The sequence below is a fragment of the Gossypium hirsutum genome, chromosome A08 (assembly GCF_007990345.1).
Source record: "Gossypium hirsutum isolate 1008001.06 chromosome A08, Gossypium_hirsutum_v2.1, whole genome shotgun sequence".
Classification (NCBI taxonomy): Eukaryota; Viridiplantae; Streptophyta; class Magnoliopsida; order Malvales; family Malvaceae; genus Gossypium; species Gossypium hirsutum.
The window spans coordinates 21,684,835-21,709,825 of NC_053431.1; the positions used below are offsets into that span (position 1 = coordinate 21,684,835).

A 24,991-nucleotide genomic window follows, 5' to 3' on the forward strand; every position below is an offset into this window, starting at 1 on the left:
CTTGCATCATACGTGTTGAAGTGAATATGTGAAGCCTAACAAATTTTTGGATCTCTCACGTTTACGACTTCTGGATAAATGCAACAAATTAGAAAATTTCTTCTTAACAAATTACATTAAATTCATTCCCAAGAAAGGCTGGAGTGGTCACAACGGTCCTGCTTAAGTTCCAATCTCCTTAGACAGAATTAATTAAATGTAATAAGTTAAGAAAAAAGTTCTAATTATTTATTTATTTACAAAACGAGTTCTTGAAAAATCAAGGGTCTGTTAATTTGAACGAGGATTCAACACGCTCAACTTCACCATTCCAGTAGTGTTTGAGACGTTGACCATTAACTTTAAACGTACCTCCATAATTGTCGTATATTCAATATCTCTATAAGGATAAACTTGGTAGATGGTATAGGGTCCTTTTCATCAGGATTTAAGCTTCCCAGGAAATAACTTCAACCTTGAATTAAACAACAAAACCTTATGACCTTCTTTAAACTCGCAAGGTTGTATATGACTATCATGCCATCTCTCTAATCTTTCTTTACACATTTTGGCATTCTCATAAGAAAACAACCTTATCTCTTCCAACTCACCAAGTTGTAACATCCTTCTCTCACCAGCTTGCTTAAGATCAAAGTTTAACTACTTCAAAGCCCAGTGAGCTCTATTCTCCAACTCTAATGACAAATGACATGCCTTTCCAAACATAACCAATAAGGAGTCATTCTGAACGGTGTCTTAAATGTTGTTTGATAGACCCATAATGCATCATCAAGCCTTCGAGACCAATCTTTTCTGCTAGGGCATACTACCCTTTCAAGGATACCTTTGATTTCACGGTTCACTCTTTCAACTTGCCCATTAGACTGGGGGTGATAGGCAATAGCAATCTTATGCTTCACATCATATTTGTCAAGCAACCACTTAAGCCATTTGTTAACAAAGTGATAACCTTCATCACTAATAATAGCTCTTGGTGTCCCAAATCGTGTAAAACATGCTTATGTAGGAATCCCATGACTACCTTAGCATCATTTGTAGGGTATGCTTCAGATTCAACCCACTTGGATACATAGTCCACAAAAATAATATGTATTTGTTCCCATACAAAGAAGGAAACAGGCTTAAGAAGTCAATGCCCCATACGTGGAATAATTCAATCTCTAAAATGTTTCTCAATGGCATCTCATTCCTCCTTGATATATTTTTGGTCCTTTAGCATTTATCATAGTTCTTCACATAAGCATAAGCATCTTTAAATAGTGTAGGCCAAAAGAACCCTGCTTGCAAAATTTTTATTGTAGTACGTGAACGACCAAAGTGTCCCCCACTTGGAGATGAATGGCAATGATACAAGATCTCAGCAATCTCACTTTCAGCTGCACACTTTCGGATTATAATATCTGCACATTGTTTAAACAAAAATAGATCCTCCCAAAAATAATACTAACTATCATGAAGGATATTTTTTCCTTTTTTGGTAAGTCATTTCTCAAGGAATTATTCCACATGCAAGATAATTGGAAAAATCAACAAACCAAGGTGTTTCATGAATTCGACTTACCTCTAATAAGTGTTTATCTGGGAAATTTTCGTTGATAGGCACACATGATCAAGTTACCTCATCTTGCTCCAACGTCGACATATGATCAGCTATTTGATTTTTGACATATTTTCTGTCTAGGATCTCAAGGTCAAATTCTTAGAGTAACAGTATCTAACGAATTAGCCTTAATTTTGTATCTTTCTTCGTGAACAAGTATTTAATGGCCGTATGGTCAATAAATACTATAACTTTAGTACCTATAAGATATGAGCGAAATTTGTCAAAAGCAAAAACTATAGCAAAGAGTTCCTTTTCAATTACTATATAATTGAGTTGCTCCTCGTGATTTTTGATCAGTTCGGCTGAAATAATCACCGGCAAAGTGGAAGAATGCCTAAATAAACGTATTTCAAATGGAAAGGAAGTACCTTTAGTTTGAGTTTAGGTGGTTCAAATCGTTGTAACAGCTCGGTTTTAGCTAAATCAGAACAGTGGTTTTGGAACCACAAATTCAATGTCAGAAAATTATTTTAATATTATTTTTGGTGTTTATATCATGTGATTATATATTTTTGAAAGTTTCGTGAAATAATTTTAGCGTTTGAATGCTTAATTTGATAAAAGGACTAAATCGCGTAAAATGCAAAAGTGGCATTCTATATGTTAAATATGTTTAATTGCTACGGTTGATTAAGTGTGAGCTCCTTATGTTGATATTAGACCATTTATAGTGGGAATGGTCATAAATGGGCATGTATTAGGTGATTTTAAAATGGTTTCATTAAGGTTAATTTTGGTATTTGGTAAATAAAGTTATTATTAATAACAAAAAATTTAATATTTGATCATCTTTACTTCATCTTGGCTGAATATTAAGGGAGAAGAAAGCCATTGATGGTGTTTTAGGTTTCGACAGATATTAAGCTTGAATAAGGTACGGTTTTTTATCCGTTTTTGATGATTTCTATGTTTTTGTAATCGTTGCTTCGTGTTCTAGCTAGCCCGTGCCTTAATTTTTGAATTTTTTGAGGATTTTTTGAAGTTCCATTGTTGAATCTATGTGCTTTGTGATGGTTAATGATGAAAAATGAATATTTGTTGATAGATTTTCATATTTTGTAAAGTGATTTTTGAGGAAAAAACCTAAATAAGGATTTATTTGTGAAAATGTGAAAATGTGTGGTTAAATGTGTGAATAAATGATAAATGTAATATCCCACATCAGGGCCTAATCAGAATAGTGGTTTCGTAACCAAAAATTCGAGATAGAAATAATTATTTTATAATTATTTTGATGATTATGATATGATTGCATGATTGTGTGAAAATTTCGTGATGAAATTCTATGCCTAAAGTGCTTAAATTGAAAGTAGGGACTAAATCGAATAAGTTGCAAAATTTGCATTCTAGAAATTTTTAGTATGAAATTGCTTTGAAATATTTATTAGGAGGTCTTAAATAGAAATTTTACCAATTTTAAGTTCATGGACAAATTTAGGACATGGAAGGAATTTTTGGAAAGTTTAGTAGTAAGGGTATTTTGGTCATTTTGATATTAAATGAAATAAAATGGGAAAAATAACACAAAATAGTCATCTTCCCCATTTAGTTGCTGCCGAAACTTCACTCTCACCATAGCTAGGGTTTCTTCAACTTTCAAGCTCCATAGTAAGTGATTCTAAGCCCCGTTTTTAATGATTTTTACGTTTTTGAGATCCCGGTAGCTCGATTAAGCTTATGCTAACAATAATTCAACCTAGGGTTCATATTTGGAAAAATACCCATAGATGAAATTTGTGTATTTTGATGTTTTATGATAGAATATGGGGTTTTAAATTATGTTAGACAACTTGTGCTACTCGATTTTGAGCGAAAACGAGTAAAAGGGCTTAATTGGTAAAAATACCTAATAGTAATAAGTACATGTTAGAGTGAGAATTTGATGTTGCCATAGAAGAAAAAAGTGATCAGCATGTTGTAAAACATAAGAATAAGGAATAAAGTTTAATCCCGAGCTTAGGGGCAAAAATGTAAATATGCAAAAGTTTAGGGGCAAAATTGTAATTTTGCCAAAATTTGAGTTAAGGATTAATTTGATAATGTGAGTATTAAATGAGCTAAATGTGTTATTTTAGATCAAGAAAGACGTGGAATCGACCTCAATCGAGGAAAAGAAAAGATTGTGGACTAAATTGCAAAATCCTTGTATTTTGGTACCAAGGTAAGTTCATGTGTAAATAATGTAGCATAATTGTTATTTTTAAGTTATTGATATTAATTACGTGTTATGCTGAATTTCATTATGAAATGTATGCTTTGTGGTTAACTTCAAATAATATGTAAATTATGTGAGTTGCTTGTTAAATATAATTGTTACCGAGTATTGATTTCGGCATTCTACGGAAGACGGCAAGGATAAGTGTTCGAGAAAAATCCCGTTTGAACCTTAGGAATAGATTAGGATACAAGTGAGATGTCACTAGGATGGTTGAGCATCCGAACTCGTTGAGTTGAGTCCGAGTTCACTTATGGATGCGAATGTCAAAACTCGTTGAGTTGAGTCCGAGTTCGTGAAATGTAACTAGGCATCCGAGCTCGTTGAGTTAAGTCCGAGTTCACTTGTGGATGCGAACACCCGAGCTCGTTGAGTTGAGTCCAAGTTCGCTTATGGGCGGGTTACATGATTGCTTGATTGTATATATGGCACTTATGTGCAAGTTATCCATGTATCCGAATTATATTCTGATGTGTTCAACGGGTAAAGTTCTACTCAAATGGAGGAATATTCGAGATGTAAAGAGACATATTGGTAAGTGATATGAAATTGATATTTTGGACAGGTATGTATTTAACCCTCGGGTTGAGTATTGATACAACCACGATAAGGTAATAAGATGATGAAGAATGATTAAAAATGTGATATGTGTTTTAGTGATGTATGCTAATGTTGATTGGTATAACTGTTTGTTATGTTACTTATTATTTGCATATGAACTTACTAAGCATTTATGCTTACTCCCTTCTTCTTACTCATTGTAGTTTTGGACAAGCCAGCTCAGGAGTCGGGATAGGTCGAAGGCTCAGTCACACTATCCGGAAGACTTTTGGTAAATGGCTTATAAATTTAAGTATGGCATGTATAGCAATATACCTATTTTGTGTAAATGATCTTATGGTATGGTTGTAAAATTGTTGAGGAAATGCTTGATAATGATAAATTATGAAAATGGTTAGTTTAGATTATGTTTGATGTTAAGGAAAACTATTAAGATACTTAGTGCATAAAAACTCATAAAAAGGATGAAATTTACCATAAACAGAATACCGCAGCAACACTAACGCGAGTTTGAAAATTTACTAAAAATCATAGAAATTGAATTTGGTGATGAACTACATATCAAATTGAATCTTATTATGTCTAGTTTCACATGAAACAAATGAAAAAATTAAAGGAATTATAGATTAGAAGATATTTGAATTTTAGTGAAACAGAGTCATAGCAGTTTCTGAATCCCCTGTTCCTAATTTGGAAATTCACCATAAATTGTAAAGATATAATTAGGTGGTGTATTTTATATCCTCAGAATCCTTATTTAGTATAGTTTTAGTAGAAATAAATCTCATAGTCATATGAATTTTTTACAGAGATAAATGTGGTTTGTAGTAAACAGAGGTCAGACCAGTCGAGTCCTGAAATAGGGGTAACTTTAACTAATAAACTGTACTAATTGGCCTAACAAAAAATTCTAGAAAAAAATTATTAGATAGGTATATGAGTCTAGATTCAGGGAAAATTTACGGATCTTAATTTCGAGTTTCGTAACTCGAGATATGATTTTTCTTGTGACTATGACCCAAGTAGCTTAAAAGCTGTGAATGTAGAAATAAATAATCCAAAGTTCTAAAAATGTTAAACTAAGCTTAGTAACACCTCATACTCGACTCCGGCGACGGTCTCGGGCGTGGGGGCGTTACATTTAGTGGTATCAGAGCAGGTTTAGTCGGTTCTCGGACTACGTGTTGTATGTACGGATTTTGCTATACATGCCATATGTATAAATTGTGATAGTGTGACGACTTCTGACCTTTTTAAATGATTTTTTTATAGTAAATGGATCCCGATCCAGCTGTGGCAGATGAAGTAGAGAGTAATGCGCCAGCTCCGGCTGAAGAAGCAGCGCCGACTGAAAATCCACCTCCTACTGTTGGTTAGGGAGGATGAGAAAGGGGTCGGGAAGCCTTTCTCCAAATGATGAGTGCATGGTACACTGAGTTCGTTCGTACGAACCCAAATGTACAACCTCCCCCACCTCCCCCAATTCCTCAACCTGTACCCCCGATGCCTCAGGGTGTAGACCTGATGAAATTTCTTAGAACTCCAGTTGATAGAATTCGCAAGCAAGGGGCCGAAGAATTTAAAGCAAATATTGATGATGATGCTGAGAGAGCAGAGTTCTGGCTTGAAAATTCAATCCGGGTATTTGACGAATTATCTTGTACACCTGAAGAATGTTTGAAATGCGCTATATCTTTATTGAGGGATTCAGCTTATAATTGGTGGAAGACTTTGATTTCGGTGGTACTGAAAGAGAAAATAACCTGGGAATTCTTTCAAGAAGAGTTTCGGAAGAAATATATTAGTGAAAGATTTATTGATCAGAAGCGTAAAGAATTTCTTGAGCTGAAGCAAGGTAATATGATGGTTACAGAATATGAAAGAGAGTTTGTTCGATTAAGTAACTATGCCAGAGAGTATGTTCCTACAGAGGCCAAGATGTGCCGACGATTTGAAGACGGGCTCAACAAAGACATCAAGGTATTTGTTGGAATTCTTGAATTAAAAGAAATGGTAGTATTGGTTGATTGAGCTTGTAAGGCTGAAGAATTACTTAAAGAAAAGAAAAAGGTAGAGGCTGAGACTAGAAATTGGAAGAAAAGACCGATGAGCGGTTCATTTTCATAGCAACCTGGAAAGTCAAGGAATATGAATCCTCGTTCCCAAGCTTCAGCTGGGCAATCATATGGGAATTATAGGAAGCAAATGTGGGTCCTAAATCCCAGACTACTTCGGCAGCCAGCGTAGGGAACTCGAGATTTGTTAAACCTGAGTGCCAGTGGTGTGGTAGAAATCATTTTGGTCCGTGTAGAGCAAATGAATGTTTTCGATGTGGTTCTCCGGATCATTTTATTAGAGACTGCCCAAAGAGAGCTGAAAAAGAAAAATTTTAGAATACAAAAACAAGTGGGGCGGATTCGAGAGGAAGATATCCAAGAAAAGCTGGGAGCGAAGCAAGCAGTAAGAATGAAGCCAGGGATGCACCAGTTAGACCTGAAGGAAGGACTCCGGCTAGAACTTATGCTATTAAAGCACGTGAAGATGCTTCCTCACCTGATGTGATTACCGGTACATTTTCCCTCTATAATGTTAATGTTATTGCTTTGATTGATCCCGGTTCTACTCATTCATATGTATGCATGAAACTGGTGTCTAGTATGAATATACCTGTTGAGAACACAGAATTTATGATTAGAGTGTCGAACCCGTTAGGCAAATGCGTGATAGTTGATAAAGTAAGCAAGAAATGCCCTTTAATGATTCGGGGTCATTACTTTCCAGCCGACTTGATGTTGTTACCGTTTGATGAATTTGATGTTATTTTGGGTATGGATTGGTTGACATTGCATGATGCTATAGTAAATTGCAAAGAAAAGGTTATAGAATTAAAGTGTGGAAATGGTGAAACTCTGCGGGTTGAATCAGATAAATCAGAGGCATTGCCTAGTGTGATTTCTTCAATGTCGGCTCAAAGATATCTGAGAAAGGGTTATGAAGCTTATTTGGCGTATGTAATTAATACAAAAGAAGTTGAAAAGAAAGTTGAATCAGTGCCGGTTGTGTGTGAATTTGCGGATGTATTTCCAGAAGAATTGACGGGTTTGCCTCCAGTCAGGGAAGTAGAATTTGGTATTGATTTGATACCGGGAACAGCTCCGATTTCGATTGCTCCGTATAGAATGGCACCAGCAGAGTTGAAGGAATTAAAGTCGCAGTTGCAAGAGTTGACTGATAAAGGTTTTGTGAGACCGAGTTTTTCACCTTAGGGTGCTCCCGTGTTATTTGTGAAAAAGAAGGATGGTTCTATGAGGTTGTGTGTTGATTATCGGCAGTTAAACAAGGTGACAATCAAAAACAAGTATCCGTTGCCAAGAATTGATGATTTGTTTGATCAACTAAAAAGAGCGACATGGTTTTCAAAGATTGACTTGAGATCTGGGTATTACCAACTGCGGGTAAAAGAGTCGGATGTGCCTAAAACTGCTTTTAGAACAAGGTATGGTCATTATGAATTTTTAGTTATGCCATTCGGATTGAAAAACGCTCCTGCTATGTTTATGGATTTAATGAATCGGATATTTCGGCCATACTTGGACAAATTTGTTGTGGTGTTTATAGATGATATTTTAATTTATTCAAAAGATGAGACAGAGCATGCTGAGCATTTGAGGATAGTTATGCAAACTTTGAGAAATAAGCAGTTGTATGCTAAGTTTAGTAAAAGTGAATTTTGGCTCCGGGAAGTTGGATTTTTGGGTCATATTGTTTCAGGTGATGGTATACGGGTTGATCCTAGTAAAATTTCAGCCATTGTTGATTGGAAACCACCGAAAAATGTAACTGAAGTTAGAAGTTTCTTGGGGCTAGCTGGGTATTATCGGCGGTTTGTAAATGGATTTTCTATAATTGCTGCTCCTATAACTAGATTACTTCGAAAGGATGTTAAATTTGAATTGACGGAAGAATGTCAACAGAGTTTTGAAGAATTGAAAAAGTTATTAACAGAGGCACCAGTGTTAGTACAGCCCGAATCAGGTAAAGAATTTGTGGTGTATAGTGATGCTTCTCTAAATGGTTTGGGGTGTGTGCTCATGCAAGAAGGAAAGGTGGTGGCATATGCTTCGAGGCAGTTAAAACCTCATGAGAGGAATTATCCTACTCACGATTTGGAATTGGCTGCGGTGGTGTTTGCTTTGAAAATTTGGCAACATTATTTGTATGGTGAAAAATGTCGGGTATATACCGACCACAAAAGTCTTAAGTACTTGATGTCACAAAAAGACTTGAATTTGAGACAACGAAGATGGTTGGAGTTGTTGAAAGATTACGAGCTTGTTATTGATTATCATCCGGGAAAAGCGAATGTGGTTGCTGATGCTTTGAGCAGAAAGTTGTTATTTGCTTTGAGAGTTATGAACACTCAGTTGAAAGTGTCAGATGATGGCTCGATTGTAGCAGAGTTAAGAGCAAAACCAATGTTTTTGCAAGAGATTTCTGAAGCTCAGAAAGATGATCAAGATTTGCAAGCCAAGAGAAAACAGTGTGAAGTAGATACAGAGTCAGATTTCAAAATTGGTTCTGATGGGTGCTTAATGTTTAAAGATCGGATTTGTGTACCAAAGAATGAGGAATTGATTCAAAAGATCCTACAGGAAGCACATAGTGGTTATTTCTCGATTCATCCGGGTAGTACGAAAATGTATAATGACTTGAAGAAAATGTATTGGTGGAATGGAATGAAAAGAGATATATCAGAGTTTGTGTCCAAATGCTTAATTTGTCAACAGGTGAAAGCTGAACACCAAGTGCCTTCGGGATTACTTCAGCCTATTATGGTTCTTGAAAGGAAATGGGATCGGATTACTATGGATTTTGTTTCAGGATTGCCATTGACTCCAGGAAAGAAAGATGCCATCTGGGTAATAGTTGACAGATTAACTATGTCGGCTCATTTTATCCCGGTACATATGGATTATTCTCTTAACAAGTTGGCTGAACTGTATATTAGAGAAATTGTTAGATTACACAGAATACCATTGTTGATTATTTCAGATAGAGATCCAAGGTTTACCTCGCAGTTTTGGCAAAAGTTGCAAGACGCGTTAGGTACAAAGTTAAATTTCAGTACTGCTTTTCATCCACAAACTGATGGACAATCAGAGAGAGTAATTCAAATTCTTGAAGACATGCTCAGATGTTGTGTATTGGAATTTCAAGGAAGTTGGGAAAGATATTTGCCGTTGGTAGAATTTGCTTACAACAATAGTTATCAGACGAGCTTGAAAATGGCACCTTATGAAGCATTGTATGGTCGCAAGTGTCGAACGCCTTTGTATTGGACTGAACTCAAGGAAAATCAGATTTATGGAGTTGATCTAATAAAAGAAACTGAAGAAAAAGTGAAGGTAATTCGAGACTGTTTGAAAGCTGCTTCAGATAGACAGAAATCTTATGCAGATTTAAAACGAAAGGACATTGAATTTCAAGTTGGTGATAAAGTATTTTTAAAGGTGTCTCCGTGGAAGAAAGTCCTTAGATTTGGACGGAAGGGCAAATTAAGTCCACGTTATATTGGGCCGTATGAAGTAATTGAAAAAGTTGGACCGGTAGCATATCGGCTAGCATTACCACCTGAATTAGAGAAGATTCATGATGTGTTCCACGTATCTATGTTACGTCGGTATCGTTCGGATCCTTCACATGTAGTTTCACCGATAGAAATTGAACTACAATCAGATATGACCTACGAAGAAGAACCGATTAAGATTTTAGCTCGAGGGGTCAAACAACTAAGGAATAAAAATGTTGCACTTGTGAAGGTGTTGTGGCAAAGGCATGGAGTAGAAGAAGCTACATGGGAATCCGAAGAAACTATGAGAAATCAATACCCACATCTGTTTACAGGTAAGATTTTCGAGGAAGAAAATCCTTAAAGGGGGAGAGTTGTAATATCCCGAATCAGGGCCTAATCGGAATAGTGGTTTCGTAACCACAAATCCGAGATAGAAATAATTATTTTATAATTATTTTGATGATTATGATATGATTGCATGATTGTGTGAAAATTTCGTGATGAAATTCTATGCCTAAAGTGCTTAAATTGAAAGTAGGGACTAAATCGAATAAGTTGCAAAATTTGCATTCTAGAAATTTTTAGTGTGAAATTGCTTTGAAATATTTATTAGGAGGTCTTAAATAGAAATTTTACCAATTTTAAGTTCATGGACAAATTTAGGACATGGAAGGAATTTTTGGAAAGTTTAGTAGTAAGGGTATTTTGGTCATTTTGATATTAAATGAAATAAAATGGGAAAAATAACACAAAATAGTCATCTTCCCCATTTAGTTGCTGCCGAAACTTCACTCTCACCATAGCTAGGGTTTCTTCAACTTTCAAGCTCCATAGTAAGTGATTCTAAGCCCCGTTTTTAATGATTTTTACGTTTTTGAGATCCCGGTAGCTCGATTAAGCTTATGCTAACAATAATTCAACCTAGGGTTCATATTTGGAAAAATACCGATAGGTGAAATTTGTGTATTTTGATGTTTTATGATAGAATAAGGGGTTTTAAATTATGTTAGACAACTTGTGCTACTCGGTTTGAGCGAAAACGAGTAAAAGGGCTTAATCGGTAAAAATACCTAATAGTCATAAGTACATGTTAGAGTGAGAATTTGATGTTGCCATAGAAGAGAAAAGTGATCAGCATGTTGTAAAACATAAGAATAAGGAATAAAGTTTAATCCCGAGCTTAGGGGCAAAAATGTAAATATACAAAAGTTTAGGGGCAAAATTGTAATTTTGCCAAAATTTGAGTTAAGGATTAATTTGATAATGTGAGTATTAAATGAGTTAAATGTGTTATTTTAGATCAAGAAAGACGTGGAATCGACCTCAATCAAGGAAAAGAAAAGATTGTGGACTAAATTGCAAAATCCTTGTATTTTGGTACCAAGGTAAGTTCATGTGTAAATAATGTAGCATAATTGTTATTTTTAAGTTATTGATATTAATTATGTGTTATGCTGAATTTCATTATGAAATGTATGCTTTGTGGTTAACTTCAAATAATATGTAAATTATGTGAGTTACTTGTTAAATATAATTGTTACCGAGTATTGATTTCGGCATTCTACGGAAGAAAGCAAGGATAAGTGTTCGAGAAAAATCCCGTTTGAACCTTAGGAATAGATTAGGATACAAGTGAGATGTCACTAGGATGGTTGAGCATCCGAACTCGTTGAGTTGAGTCCGAGTTCACTTATGGATGCGAATGTCCGAACTCGTTGAGTTGAGTCCGAGTTCGTGAAATGTAACTAGGCATCCGAGCTCGTTGAGTTGAGTCCGAGTTCACTTATGGATGTGAACGCCCGAGCTCGTTGTGTTGAGTCCGAGTTCGCTTATGGGCGGGTTACATGATTGCTTGATTGTATATATGGCACTTATGTGCAAGTTATCCATGTATCCGAATTATATTCCGATGTGTTCAACGGGTAAAGTTCTACTCAAATGGAGGAATATTCGAGATGTAAAGAGACATATTGGTAAGTGATATGAAATGGATATTTTGGACAGGTATGTATTTAACTCTCGGGTTGAGTATTGATACAACCACGATAAGGTAATAAGATGATGAAGAATGATTAAAAATGTGATATGTGTTTTAGTGATGTATGCTAATGTTGATTGGTATAACTATTTGTTATGTTACTTATTATTTTATGCTTACTCCCTCCTTCTTACTCATTGTAGTTTTGGACAAGCCAGCTCAGGAGTCGGGATAGGTCGAAGGCTCAGTCACACTATCCGGAAGACTTTTGGTAAATGGCTTATAAATTTAAGTATAGCATGTATAGCAATATACCTATTTTGTGTAAATGATCTTATGGTATGGTTGTGAAATTTTTGACGAAATGCTTGATAATGATAAATTATGAAAATGGTTAGTTTAGATTATGTTTGATGTTAAGGAAAACTATTAAGATACTTAGTGCATAAAAACTCATAAAAAGGATGAAATTTACCATAAACAGAATACCGCAGCAACACTAACACGAGTTTGAAATTTTAATAAAAATCATAGAATTTGAATTTGGTGATGAAATACATATCAAATTGAATCTTATTATGTCTAGTTTCACATGAAACAAATGAAACAAGTAAAGGAATTATAGGTTAGAAGATATTTGAATTTTAGTGAAACAGAGTCATAGCAGTTTCTGAATCCCCTGTTCCTACTTTAGAAATTCACCATAAATTGTAAAGATATAATTAGGTGGTGTATTTTATATCCTCAGAATCCTTATTTAGTCTAGTTTTAGTAGAAACAAATCTCATAGTAATATGAATTTTTTACAGAGATAAATGTGGTTCGTAGTAAACAGAGGTCAGACCAGTCGAGTCCTGAAACAGGGGTAACTTTAACTAATAAACTGTACTAATTGGCCCAACCAAAAATTCTAGAAAAAATTTATTAGATAGGTATATGAGTCTAGATTCAGGGAAAATTTACGGATCTTAATTTCAAGTTTCGTAACTCGAGATATGAGTTTTCTTGTGACTGTGACGCAAGTAGCTTAAAAGCTGTGAATGTAGAAATAAATAATCCAAAGTTCTAAAAATGTTAAACTAAGCTTAGTAACACCTCATACTCGACTCCGGCGACGGTCTCGGGCGTGGGGGCGTTACAATAAATATACTGAAATGTGCAGTAGGAAAATTCGGCTAGCTTGGGAAGGTATTAAATTGCATGAATTTTGTGTATTTGTAAAATAGGGACTAAATGGAATAAATGTTAAACTTTAGGGGCTAAAGTGTAAAAATGCCCAAATAGGTATTTTTGGATGAAATTGAATGAATAGGTGATTAAATTAGCTAAATTTGAATTCATATAGATCAAGAAAGAAATTGAACTTAGATCGGAGGAAATCGAAAGTTGTCAAATGGTTGATCTAGTCCGTTTATCCCGAATACGAGGTAAGTTCATATGCAAATAAATGTCTTTAAATTGATTTATAACTATTTACTTGTTATTGAATTCCTATGAATGTTGAACGAGCAAATACGAGCAAGAATAGATGAAGTTATGATATCCAAAAGTCCCGTGCGAACCTTAGGAATAGTATAGGATACGAATGTCATGACTTTAGGATTACCGATATGTGATTACATGTAAGACCATATCTGGGACATTGGCATTGTATTGTGATTACATGTAAGACCATGTTTGGGACATTGGCATCATTATATGATGTAATATAAGACCCTGTCTAGGACAATGGCATCGATATGTGATAACATGTAAGACCATATCTGGGATATGGCATTGTACAGACTATATGTGATTTCTGAGTATCCTTAACGATTTCGGACAGTTCAACAGGCAAAGTCAAGTTGAGAAAGAATGTATAAATGAGTTAAGTGACTCAGGTACGTATGAGATTCATACAACTATTGAAAAGGGAAGCATTTGATGAATTCACTTATGGAATTGAATATGTATACATTTGGGAAGGTTTGTAATCTTATATGTGCCTATGTATAAATTACTTATTTGATGGTAATTGAAATGTAACACCCCGTACCCGAGACCGTTGCCAGAGTCGAACACGAGGTGTTAATGGGCTTAATTCATTACTTAAACGGCTCGTACAATTCGTTTTAAAATTTTCTAGACAAGCTGGCTAACTGCATCGCAGTCGCTTTAAAAATCATATCTCGAGTTCCGAAACTCAAAATCCAATTCCGTAAATTTTTCCTGAAACTAGACTCATATATATATCTAGTAAAAGTTTTTTGTAAAATTTTTCGTCGGGCCAATTAGTACAGTTTATTAGTTAAAGTCTCCCCTATTTCAGGGTTCGACTACTCTCACCTCTGTGCATTACGAATTAGGTATCTCCCTGTACAGGGCTTCAATGCCTATGCCGTTTGTCTCTAATAAAACTAGACTCAATAATGAATCTGTACATATAAATCATGACTTCTAATTATCTTTGTAACATTTATGGTGAATTTCCTAATTCAGAATAGGGGATCCAGAAATTGCTCTAGCCCTGTTTCACAAAAATTTAAACATCTCATAAAATATAGCTCATATAGTCGTTTCGTTTCTTCCATATGAAAATAGACTCATCAAGCTTCGATTACATAATTTATTCATTATTTAATTCCATTTCTACTATTTTTAGTGATTTTTCAAATTCACATCACTACTGCTGTCTGAATCTATTTTATGGTAAATTTTACCTATTTCATGGTTTTCCATGGATTAACTAGTAATTTGACATACATATCACCAAATATGATCATGATTAGCCATTCCAATGGCTAATCATTACCAAGCATTTCCATACTACTCAATAACCATGTCATAAGTGTAACACCAAAAATGATCAGCCATGACATACGGCATAATAATCAAATAGACTTAGACTATTACTCAACCAAAACCGAATTCGAACCTAAGATTAAAGTCATTCTCAATGCATGAAATGCTTACCACAAACATCATCCATTCGTAGTAATGATCACTTTAACTAAAACGAATTTAAACCACTATCAATCATAACCAAATTATCAAGACCAAACTTACTAAAACTTATAACTAAGCACCCATAAGACCAAATCCAAACTTAACATTTAAGCCATATTCGCATGGCTAAAAGTATACATATCAAAGTTCAAACAAAACATAATAGCCTATACATGCCGAAATGTTCTCTTAGGCCAACTAAAAAGAAGGTACCAAAAAGTTGCAAGCTGGCGTGATCACTTCGACGATGGTCCCGAGCACACAAAATGGGTCAAAGAAACCTAAATAAGTAACAAGTAAACACATCAAATGAGTATATAACTCAGTAAGTCAGAAGCATTACACTACCGTCCATTAATAAAAGATCATAAGAGAAAACAAATAATGCAAGATCAATTACTCCATCCATACCGAACTATGCTATAATTTCTTAGATTTTCGGTTCAATCTCATGCCAAGTCCTACAATCATACCAAATACCAAAACAACCCAATTGATTCAGATTCATTTCCTCACAGCATGGAACAATGATGCACTAGGTAAATTTATACATACACATCACATGTCTCAAATTCGTATTTTAGTTAAAGTACTATCACTTAGTTCTTTCATGCACCTTTTATATTATCAACCGTATTCGCACACATAGTGCTAATTACACTCACACACATAGTGCCATAGTAAACCGCACACATAGTGCATTGGATTTTCTCTCATGCTTCAACATCCAAATCAGCACACCTAGTGCCACTTAATTCCGCACACATAGTGCCATATGTCAACTCATTATGATAAGGCAATTTACTTAACTCAAATAGCACATATGGTTACATTAATAAATAGGAAAATCACTCCAAAAGAATACCTAACAAAAGGAATTCTTTTATGATTCACTAATATTATTTATATACAAGCTAATCAACCTTACCAAAAATGCTTAAGGACTTACCTTATGTCGGATGGAATGATTCCCAATCGACTACTCAATATTCTTTGCTTTGCCTTTGCTTGGTTCCCCTCCTTTGGATTCTTGAGCTAGAATAAATAAGTTAATAGTTTAATTTACCTTGCAAGATATTCATAAATATGTAAATTTAATGATTCCATTTCTTCTTACAACCCTCATTGTTCCAAATATCAAAATTTCAACTAATGTTTATATTATATCTCAAAGCCGAATGTATTATCATTATCAAAATAACATTTGGTCATCATTTTGTCATTCAACACATATTTTCACTTCATAAACATTTTGACCGTATACTTCTAAACTAGCAAAAGCTCCCCATTTATTTGTACTATCTTTTAAATACTATCAAGTTCATATACTTCTAATTTCTTAAGTTCAACATCTTAATGCCCATTATAGCCACTCCCATAATCTAAATTTAAAAATCGGTAACACCCACATTTCAACTATCTTAGCCAAATACTCCTCAACACTTAGACTAAAGTATGCACATTAAACTTAATACAACTTTCATTATACCTTTCACCCTAAAACATAATTTATAAATCTCACCCTTCCTTCCACGTTTCGGTCAATTATTCAAATTACCTCATATCATGAACATTTTTTTCAACTAATCTAGCATGACTCATTCGGCCTTAACAATGAACCACTTTTCATACAAGGACAAAAAAATAAATCAAATGAACCTTCCATTTAAACCCCATTCTATCGTCTGTTTATTCAATAATACATGTAAACAACTACTAATTCTAGTACTTTGATACACGGTTTAGTGCCCAACCGTCATAAAAGTTTGAATTTTTCTTAATATTGTCAAAATACATTCACAAATTAACTTAAACATATAAGAAGATTTAACTAACACTTCAAAACTCACCTCCTACTAGCAAGAAGTAGTGCCGAATTGCCTTAATGAGAATTTTCCTTTTTCTTTTCTTTGGTTTCGATTTTTGGAGGAAGAAAGAGATGAACACACTCTCTCTCATTGAATTTCTTCTTTATTCATCTATTTTTCTTATTAAATCATTTTATTTTAAATATTTTAATCATTTTTAACCAAATATTATAATTAATTGAATTTAGTGGAGGGTCATCACCACTTGGCCAGCCACTTATTGAATTTTTGGGTATTTTGACATGCAAACCCAAGCTTTCACACTTTGTAGTTTTTCGGTCCTTACAATTTGCCTATCATATTTTCTAAGTTTCTCAACTAAGACCTTTCAAGAAAAATTCACATTCATAAGTCTAAATTAAAACATCAAATTTTCACACATGCACTAATACACATAGAGGATATGCAACTAAATTTTAAATAAATTTTATGACTCGGTTTTGCGATCCCGAAACCACATTCCGACTAGGGTCGAATTAGGGTTGTCACAGAAATGATGTTGATTCATGAGATGGTTTTATTTTTATATGGCTTATTAAGATTTTAAAGCTTACTTTGTGTGTTCTTTCCCTGTTTTATAGATTATCAAAGGTAGCTCAGACATTGGGGATCATCAGGAACCGTCATCACACTATCTACTGCTTGTTGGTACTTTTAATGCTTTGTAAATATGGTATATGGCATGTATAGGCTAGTAATATGATGATACATTTTGAGTTATGATATTAGTCATGAGTTTTGGCTTGTAAATGTTGGTGTGTATTTGGACACATATGTTGGCTTAATTCATAAGTTTGATAAGTGATATATGATGCATATAATGCCTTATGTTTTGGCAAGTTTAATATGGTTCATGTGTTGGCTAGATGGTTAATTGATTTGGCTAATTATCAATGATGTATCATGGTTGAGAAATGGCATGTTTTGAATTGGTTTTAAGATGATGAATTGATATGTTTTGAGACATGAAATAGTTAATAAGATATTAAGAAAATGCACATAGAAGTTAAGGTTATGGCATATTGTTTTGGCATGATTTTGGTTGTAGATTTGAGTAGTGAAATGGATGGATTTAAATGGCATAAAATGTGCATGAAGTGGTCATTTTTTTGTTGCCTATTGTATGTGAAAATGATGCTAAATGAATGTTTTTAGGTACATGAATGATAGGTGGGAATAAAGGCATAAATTAAGCCTATTTTTGTGCCACACGGTCGTGTGAATCTACCGTGTAACCCTTGAATCCTAGTTAAAACAAGTCAAAGAGTTATAAGGCTTAGACACATGGGTGTGTCTACTAGTCGTGTGTGGCACACGGGCTAGCACATGGGCATGTGGTCGACCGTGTGACCCAAGTCAGTATACCCTCCAGATTTCACACTGTCATGGCACACGGGCGTGTCTTCGGCAGTGTGATGCAAGTCAGTATATATGCCCTGTTTCCACACGACCTGTGACACGGACGTGTCTGGTGATCGTGTGAGGCACACGGCCTATTCACGCTGGCGTGTGAACCCTATTTGCATGAAAATTTTCTAAGTTTCCCGAAGATTTCAAATGTTATCAATTCAGTCCTAAACCTCTTCCGAGCATGTTTTAAGGTCTTGTAGAGCGTTATAAGGGACATTGTGATTATATTTGATTGATGTTTTTCTGAAAATGGATTTATGTGTCAAAATATACCATGTTTTCTTCACCTTATTTATCCTCCAAAAGGTCAAGATCTAAGGCTTTCTCCAATGGATCTTCTTCAAAATTGCTTTCCATATAAACCAAGGTTTCTATCTCTTCCATGACTGAACACTCTTCTGTCGGATCGGGAAATTTCATCGCTTTAAGAATGTTAAAGGTTACCTAATTGTCTTGAACTATCATGTTGAGTTTACCTTTCTGCACATCAACTAACGTTCTTCCCGTGGCTAAGAAAGGTCTCCTAAGGATGATCAGCACTTCCTTATCTACTTCAAATCTAAGACAATGAAATCAGCAGGAAAAATAAATTTATCGACTCTTACCAAAACATCCTCGATCTTTCCTTCGGGATATGCTAAAGATCGATCAGTAAGTTGAAGCGTTACGGTTGTAGGTTTTACATCACCTATCCATAGAATCTCGAAAATAGACTTAAGCATCAAGCTGATACTCACTCCTAAATCACACAAAGCTTTACCACTGTAAGATTCACCAATGTTGCAGGGTATAGTAAAGCTTCCTGGGTCTTTCAATTTCGGTGGCAGTTTGTTCTGCAGGAACGCACTGCACTCCTTTGTCAAGGAAACAGTCTCATACTCACCTAGTCATTTCTTCTTGGATAGGATATCTTTCATAAACTTCACATAATTCAGCATTTGTTCTGAAGCCTCCACCAACGGAATATTGATGTGTAACTACTTTAAAACATCCAAAAACTTTTTAAATTGCAAATCATGTTTCTGCTTGTGTTGCTGCAATAATCAAATAACTCTTCTAAGTAGGTAAATCTGCATCCAAAGAAGATGTTAACATATTTGAATTATTAAGTTAGGATTTACCTTGTCAGTCTTTGCAGATTTTGACTCTTTTGGTGTAGGAATTTCAACAGCTGGTTGATTCTTCTCAACGGGTTTATCTTCTACATCAGTTTATCGGGGTTCCAGAATTTTAACACTTCTTAATGCCACTACCTTGATATGTTCTTCACCCAAATTTCTTGGATTCTCAGTATTGCTCAACAAGGTTCCTTGCGGTCTATTACAAAGCTCCGTAGCTAACTAACCCATTTGGTTTTCAAATTTTTCAATGTTACTACTTGGCTTTGGATCAAAGCGTCATTCTTTGCCATGTACACTTTCAACAAGTTCTCGAAATTGTTTGATGCCTCAACTTGAGGTGGTTTTGGAGCTTGCTGATCAAACCTTTGAGATTGGTTGGGTTGTTGTTCGGTCCATTCCCTTGGTTGCTTCAAGAAAAGTTAGAACGATTATGCCGTGAAGGATTGTAGAAGTTGGATTGGGGTCCTTGTCCACTCTTATTTTGATGTTTGTTCCCCACATAGTACACTAACTCGAGATTTTATGGACAATTCTCAAAAGAATGACCTTCCCCACAGTACACACAAGAAACTACTTCAAACGGACTTGGTGGCTGAGCTACAAAATTATTAGCATTATTAGCGATAAATGTTTTAACATAGAGGAAATAGACGATACCTAAGCTGATAACGAAGTGAGGGCGTCAACTTCATGAACTCTGGCTACATATCTTCCTGAAGCTATTCGATTTGTTGGCCATTGATAGTTATTAATTGCAATCCTCTTAATGATCTCATATGCCTCATTATAAGACTTAGACAAAATTGCACCATTCGCAGAAGCATCTACCATCAATCCTGTATGTACATTGAGACCATTATAGAATGTCTCTAAATGGATACAAGGAGGAATCCTATGATGAGGAGACTTACGAAGTAACTCCTTGAATCGCTCCCAAGCCTCATACAAAGACTCGTCATCCAATTGTTGTAAAGTTGTGATCTTGTTCCTCAACTTAGTGTTTTTGCTAGGCAGGAAATACTCAACCAAAAATCTCTCTACTAATTCTTGCCATGTAGATATGGAACTTGGTGGCAATGAATTGAGCCATGCTCATTGTAACTATCCCTAACCTGTATCCGTCGTCGGAATAGGGTTTCGAAGTATTACCGAAACATTCAAAAAAATTTCAGATAATTCTTGTAAATTACTATTCATCTACCGAGATCATTCAAAATGACCCATAATTGGACCCTCGAGGCCCAATATGAGCATTAGAATCAAGTCAAGACTTAGCCAGAAACTCATAACATTTTTTGTGACATATCAAAAAATTTCCAAGGTTGCAGGGCTTACATGCCCGTGTGGTCTAGCCATGTACTAGACACGCCTGTGTCCCTAACTCGTGTAACTCTTTGACATTTAAGGCATGAAGAAATTGAAGCCACACGCCCATGTGCCAGCCGTGTGGCGAATTTTATTTTTGAAATTTAAGTGCAGTTTTCACATGGTCGTGTAACATGCCCTTGTTCAAGGCCGTGTCAACCACACGGCTGAGATACACGCCCGTGTCTCTACCAGTGTTCCCAATTCTGAGCATTCTATTTCTCATTTTTAAGATGCAGGGGATACACGGCTGGACCACATGCCCGTGTGTTTACTTATGTGGACAAAATAAAGCCATTTCCTAGCCTCATTTGTCACCCAAAACTTACCATTTTCCTGCACCAAAACTCACAAGTATTAACCACCAATCCAACACCATATTCACATACAATTTTCCATCATTCATGTGGTATTATCTCAAGCAACAAAGGATATAAACTTTGTAACATCCCAAAATAGGGCCTAGTCGAAATAGTGGTTTCGGGACCACAAATCTGACATCAAAATATTTATTTTATGATTATTATGAGGCCTAGAATATGAGTATATGCATGTGTTAAAGTTTCATGAAGAAATTCTAAGTATAAGATGTCCAATTGGAAATTAGGGACTAAATTGAATAAATAGAAAAACTTGGATTCTAGAAGAAATTTGTATGAAATTGCTATAGATTATGAATTAGAAGGTCTTGGAGATCAATTTGCTCAAGTTCTAAATTTTTGGACCAAAATGGGCTTGCATGGATGAAATTTTAAAGAAAGGGCATGAGGGCATTTTGGTCATTAGGCATTTTAATGAAATAAAAAGGGAAAAATAAAGAAAAATATGCTCATCTTCTTCCCATAGCTACCGAAATTTGGAGGACACCATAGCTAGGGTTTATTCAATTTTCAAGATCAATAGTAAGTGCTCCCAAGCCCCGTTTTTCATGTTCTTTGTATTTTTAAAATCCCGGTAGTTTGCTCTCTCCATTTCTACCCATATTTCATGCTAGGGTTCATGTTCAAAAATTTACCCATGCATGAGTTATTGGTATTTTGATGGATTATGGAAGAATATGAAAGATAAATGTGTGTTAAACATCTTTTCCAAGTTGGTTTTCATGAGAAACCCTTATAGGGACTATTTTGCAAAAGATGTAAATGTGGTAGAAATGAGGAAAATAATGAAAAATGTGGGTTGCCATAAGAGAGAAAAATGTTCAGTTAGGCTTGGGTAAGATAGAAATTTCGTGTGTTTCATTATACGAGCCTAGGGACTAAAATGTAAAGATGTGAAAGGTTAGGGGCAAAACGATCATTTGGACCAAGGGTAGGTATTAAACTTGAAATATATAATGTGGGGTATTAATGAATTAATGTTGCTGTTATAGACCCTGAGGAACAAATTTCGGAGGTCAATTGTGGTAAACGCAAGGTTTCAGAATAACCGAAACACAATTCCAAAAGAGTACCAAGTAAGTTCGGATAACTTAAAGTAAACCCTTGATATGCATAATTGTATGAATTATGAATGCTTGATGATTGTATTTGTTATTGGTATGAAATATCATAGAAATGTATATTGATGATAACATGTGAAAAATATCTCGGTTGAGGTTGACAAAAGGAATTCGATGGATAAACCCTCATCGAAAAGGTAAACTGAGATCCTACATTTGTTGCAGTAAGGATTTAGCCCGGACAGGTAATTCGAGATCTCAGGTATGAAAAGGAATCTAGCCCGGAAGGGTGTTCCTTGAATGATCAAGCCTCCCGAAGAATATGTGTGCATGATGGATTCAGCCTGGACGGGTAATCCAATTAGGGTCTGAATTTTGCCTGGATTGGTAATTCAGATCTGAGCTCATTAAGGGTGTTTGTTGTTATAAGGGATTTAGCCTGGACTGGTAATCTCGACATCACCTTATGAGTTCATATAACGGGGGATTTAGCCTGGACTAGTAATCCTGCCATATGATGTGAGGTTCGTGGGAGTGCATAGATGGAATAATCATTCATATGAATTGACAGATATTGGGTATTCCATCGAGGTTTCCTAGAAACTCAACGAGATTAACATGGGATATACATATATGAATGAAATGTTGAATGATGAGCTCATCTAGTTAAATTACATAATACATGATTGTATGACTAGCTCATTAATTGAGTGCATGTGATAGGAAATCATTTCATAATGGATGATTTCATGAAATAAGTATGGATGTTTGCTAATTACTCGGTAAGTTTACTTTTCGGTTATTTGAGCTTACTAAGCATGAAAATGCTTACCCCTCTCTTTTTTTCCTGTCTCACAGAGCTCAAAGACTCATAAGGATTGGAAGAGAATTAGGGAGTGAACACACTATCAACTAAACAAGATTTGGTATAAAGACTCAGTTTATTTTGTTCAATGGCATGTATAGTATTTTTGAGTATTTTGTTATATGTGTCATTTGATTTGCCTAGTAAAGGCATGTAAAAATATGTTTATCTCTTTGTATATGGCCATGAAAATTGGCTTAATTTAAGTAGGCTATGACCTACGATTTTATGCATGGTTTTAATTACGAAGGATGGGTTGCTATCAATTGGCAATGAATCACATGAATGAGCCAATTTCAAATGGATTAAAGTAATATGGGAACCCATGACACTAAATAAGAAATAACCATTTATGTATGAAACCAATGATATGAGGTTTCCATACAACTATTTTCATTAAGATTATTTACAAGTATATGATCATGCTTCTTCTCCAACTTGGTAACCATTAGGCACAAGTAGTATAAAGAGGTGACTAAAGGCTTGGAAAATAGCCTAATAAAGTCCACATGGATGAACACATGGGCGTGTGTCTAGGCCATGTGTGACACACGGTTCCCTCCCATGGGCGTGTGCTATGCTGTGTGTCCCCTGCACTTAATACCTTAGCTCAAAGTTGTACACGAGTGGGCCACACGGGTGTGCGCCATGGTCGTGTTAAAATGATAGTTTCGTCCACGGGCAAGTAGCACAGGTGTGTTCCATGGCCGTGTTGATAAGTCAGTATTGCCCACGGTTGAAGGGCATGGGCGTGCCCCAAGATACACGGGCGTGTGAGTCCACATAATCCACCTACACGGGCGTCTGTCCCTTTTAGATAAGGAAAATTTTTAGGGGAGCCCAAGGTTAATCGAACGTGCCCGTATTTGTCCCGCATTGCCTTTCGATATGTTATAGGCCTAGAAGGCCTATACAAGGGATGAGATGTTCAGGATTGAAAAGTTTTAAATTCAAATGAAATTTTGTGACCCGAGTTAGTATACTGAAAGTGTAAAGTTTCGGTAATGCCTCGAGCCCTGTCCCGGTGTTGGATACGGGTTACGGGTGTTACAAACTTACTCTTAACATAAACTCATATGCTAACATAATTCCAACAAACTAACACATAATAAATACTTATGTGATTACCAAAATATTACTTAAAAAAATAGCCAAAGTTAGACCATCATTAGCCACTCCAATGGCTAGATTACAAAACAACAATTACAAGCCATCATTGGCCAAATAAGCTTATACATGTCATTATACCAAAATGAGATTTCTCTTTATACCAAAATGAGATAGTGGATAGTGTGATGACTGCTCCGACTGACCTCCAACCTTCGCAAGCTTTGAGCACTATAAAACGGAGAAAATTAAATGGAGTAAGCATTTTATGCTTAGTAAGTTCGTATAACAGAAAATAAACTTACCGGTCATATTTACTAATTCAAGCTATAACACCCCTTACTCGTATCCAACGCCGGAATAAGGTACGAGGTATTACCGGACTTATACACAAGCAATCATACAAAACTAAGACGTAAATTTCCATTCAAATTTAAAACATTTCATATACATTCATATCATCCCTAAAATGAGCCTACGAGGCCCAAAACATGCATTGGAAGTGGTTCGGGACTAAACCGAGAACTTTGGAAATTTTCACAACACTTAGAAAATTTTTCATGTTTTAAGAGCCACACGCCCGTGTTGCTTGGGACACGACTGTGTGGTCAGGCCATGTGGTCACACATGCCCATGTCCCTAACCCGTGTAACTCTCTGTTTGTCACCCATGAACCAATTGAAGTCACACGGCCAAGGCACACACCTGTGTGCTTCGGCCGTGTGATCGATTTAATTTTCATAATTTTTCATAAAATAGGTGCAGACTTCACACGCCCAAGGCACACGCTCGTGCCTGAGGCCTTATCGTCCACACGACTGAGATACACGCCTGTGTCTTTGCCCGTGTGCTCAATTCTGAGCAATCTATTTTGCAATAATTAAGGTGCAGGGGACACAC

At 35.6% G+C, this 24,991-nt stretch overlaps 1 non-coding gene across 1 annotated transcript; it reads left to right on the forward strand.

Moving 5' to 3' along the window:
- The first annotated feature begins 20,202 nt into the window (after window positions 1-20,202).
- On the forward strand, window positions 20,203-20,309 carry LOC121205735 (small nucleolar RNA R71). The gene has a single exon (XR_005900810.1). It is a non-coding gene; the product is annotated as a small nucleolar RNA R71 (small nucleolar RNA).
- The last annotated feature ends 4,682 nt before the right edge of the window (window positions 20,310-24,991 follow it).